This window comes from Vicia villosa, linkage group LG5, assembly GCF_029867415.1.
Source record: "Vicia villosa cultivar HV-30 ecotype Madison, WI linkage group LG5, Vvil1.0, whole genome shotgun sequence".
Classification (NCBI taxonomy): Eukaryota; Viridiplantae; Streptophyta; class Magnoliopsida; order Fabales; family Fabaceae; genus Vicia; species Vicia villosa.
The window spans coordinates 145,777,847-145,781,719 of NC_081184.1; positions in this window are offsets into that span (position 1 = coordinate 145,777,847).

Genomic DNA, 3,873 nt, shown 5'->3' on the forward strand with positions numbered 1-3,873 from the left:
CATCAAAATGGGGAAATATGAATATATGTGCTTCCATGTATGATCATCAGTTGGTTTCGATGATGACAACTAACGAAACATTTGTTCTTGAAGATAACAACTCCACATGTTAAACGTCTCGTGAATATTGAGAGTTCTTTGTGACAGGGGCAATTAGTTTCAACTATCAAAGTAAGCTTCTAATGATGACACATGATCAAGAAGATACCTTAAGTCTCATCAGTTAGAAGATTTAAGTTCCAGTTTAAGTTATATGTTATTGTTGTTTCAAGCAAGGAAACTTGAATATTTGAATTTGTTAAAGTGAGAAAGCTTGCTTGATCCCGTGCTTCATGTCTTAGAGTTATCACTTAAAATGTAAAAGGTCAAGGGTGAGTTTTGAAATGTAGGAGAAATCACACACACGTAGAAAAGTTTTTTTAAACCATCTTTATTTGACAAAACTTCCTGAAAAACCTATCAAGACTTGCATAAAATTGATTTAGAAGTATTTCTAATCAATTGAGAAAGTTTTTACACTTCCTAGACGATTAAGGAGTTGGTCCAATATATTAGAGGAAGGTAAATAACCTCTTAATCGATTAGAAAAAATTTAATGGATTAAACCATCCGACCATTTAAAGATTTTCTTTTTAGGATTAAGGTTGTCGTATTTTGAAAATGCTTAATCGATTAACAGCTAGGGTTAATCAATTAAGTCATTAAAATGACTTTTTGATTATTTCTATTTTGAGCCAATTTTTTCCAATACAAAGGAGGTTTCTCTTCATTTTATTTTGCACCAAATTTTTTATTAGAAAACTTTTTTTCCTTTTTCTACTCTTTATTTTCAAAGTTTTCTTTTCATGGAGACTGCGGGTGTGCCAAAAGATAGAAAAGTCGTTATGAGAGTTTAATTGTAATAAGTATTGTGTTTTAGTTTGTTGTACACAATTCTCTTATGAAATTATTTTGTAAATTTTGCAAGCTAAACTCGTATAAAAGCTTGGTTATAGGTTCTTGAGCTTGACATGTATAAAAGTTATAACTGTAGGTTCTTGAGTGGGTCATGTGTAAAAGCTATGTTTGAAGGTTCCTGAGCAAAGTCTGCATAAAAGATGTGTCTAATTGTTCTTGAGTTTATTTAGTGTAAAAACTTTATTTGTTTGTTGTTGAAGGTTCATGGACAAATCCGGTAAAAAGCTGAAGTGTTTTTAGTGGAATTCTCAAGAGAAAAATCTTTAGAACAGAATTATATCAGGTGGTGAGGCCAGACCTATGTAAATATATGATGGGTTGCCTCTGTCTTTTTTCTTTTTTATTTTCGTTATTTGTATTATTTTTATTGCGTATCTTTTTTTATTTTCATCCTCTTTCTTTATTTCTAATGTCTTATCTTTGTGTAATTATCAAAATCCTAATAATTGTTTTAAATAATAAATTTTTTATAAATTGGTTTCGATTTTTAAATTCACCCTCTCCCATTTTTCTTATTTTGGAGTCATTTGGCTAATATGTATCACATGTGGGAGATACAGTGGAACTCACTCCATCAGTTAATCCTATGTACTGCAATCTTAAATTCTTTTTTTTTTGACCTCGTTCCTGAAAAACAATTTAAAATATAAATTACAAAATATAAATGATAGTTAAAATTAAATATTATTCAACATAATAAAAAAGAGTTATTTACATCTCAATACCATAAATTGCAAGCAACGTGATGCTTGTATCGTACCAAAAGAGAAATGTTGTACTATCCTCGTGTAAAATGATGTGACTACTCCACGTTGCACCTTTTGCTCTTGTTGTGCATCCATCCCTCATTGAGTTTATAAAACTCATCGTCTTAAGCCTCTATTCAGAATAGTCCTACTCAGGGTCTGTCCTGACATTTTAAAGGTCCAGAACAAAAATAAAAATGGATCTCTTATAATTTTTTTAAAAAAGAACGTCATCTATTGTAATTGTAAATAATATCAAAAACATTAAAATTAGTCATTTATATATATAACAAACATAAAAATGTCATATTCTAATTAATATTGTGATAGCAGGGCCATTTCAAATAATTTGGAAACCTTATTCAAATTTTAAAAATTTAATAAAAATAAAATAAAAAGGTAATATTTTAAATTAGTTGAAATTAACATTCAAAAAAAAAATTATCTACAAATATTTCAATGTCTAATTATTCTTGCAATGTTACATGCATTTATTTATTTTTTATAATTTTAGTTTTTTCTTTTAATTATTTAACAAAAAAAAACCAAAAAATATATATTTAACATTCAAATTATATATATATATATATATATATATATATATATATATATATATATATATATATATATATATATATATATATATAGAGAGAGAGAGAGAGAGAGAGATTTGTAATAAAAAATTGTATTTTTTATGTAGAATATATATTTAGAGAGAGAGAGAGAGAGATTTGTAATAAAAAATTGTATTTTTTTATGTAGAATATATATTTAGAGAGAGAAATTCATATAATTTTCTAAAGAAATTTATATGTTAATAGAAGAAGTGTTTTAATTAAGAATGAAGATCCTTTTTAGTCCGTGACAAAAATTGCAAAGGATAGATTAGTCCCTGAGAAAAAAAAGTCTCTATTAAATTCCTTATAAAATTTAACCGAGTCATGTTAGTCCCTCAATTAATATTTTTTTTAAATCGGTTTTTTTCTAACTTTTGAACCGCGACTGCACTGCCAATGAAGATCCATTTAAGTCCCTCACAAAAAAGAGAGAGTCCAAATTAGTCCTTAAGAAAAAAGGCTCTATTTAACCTCTTACAAATTTTAACTGAGCCATCTTAGTCCCTCTTTTGAAATTTTTTCAAACGATTTTTCCTATTTTTAAACCGTAACTGGACTTGACAAGATAGACATGCTTTCAGAAATTGGATACGGGTCAGAGCTTAAGTTTCCACCAGAAATATTTAGATCATAAATATCATATAGATCAATAATATATTTTTCTCGTATACCATTTTTGGATCAAAAATATTTGATCATAAATATCATTTCTCATATATAAAAATATTTAGGTCAATAATAAATTTTTTCCCGTATACAGACTTCATTTTTGTTTAGGTATCCTTTACAAAAATATTTGGATCAATTGTAAATTTCATATATAAAAATATTTAGATCAATAGTAGATTTTTCCCGTATGCCATTTTTGAATAAAAAATATTTAGATCATAAATAACATTTTTCGTAAATAATAATACAAATATTATTTTTATTTAGGTATTATTTACAAAAATATTTGGATCCATATTAAATTTTCGTATAAAAAAATATTTAGATCAATAATAGATTTTTCCCGTATACCATTTTAGGATAAAAATATTTGATCATAAATACCATTTCTCGTATATAAAAATATTTAGATCAATAATAGATTTTTCCCCTATACCATTTTGGAATAAAAATATGGAAATTTCTCCACCCACCTCCTAACCTTCTTGGCCACCTCCGGTGAATTTACCAAAATACCCCTAGTTTCGGAAGTTCATTTCCGAAAACGTACTTTTATTGAAAAAAAAAGCTGTTTTCGGAAATGCACTTCCGAAAACACGAAAAAAAAAAGTGTTTTCAGAGATGCATTTCCGAAAACACCCCTTTTTTGAGTTTTCGGAGATGCATTTCCGAAAACACCCCTTTTTGGGAGAGGGGCTGTTTTCGGAGATGCATATCCGAAATATTCCAAGACCAAATTGGTCTTGGAATGTTTCGGATATACGCTTCCGAAAGAAATCAATAATTATTAAAAAATTAAAATCAAGGTGAATCAATACAATTAATAGGTATAAAATGAAAGTGAATCAATAAAATCAAGGTGAATCAAAATTTCCTAAACAATT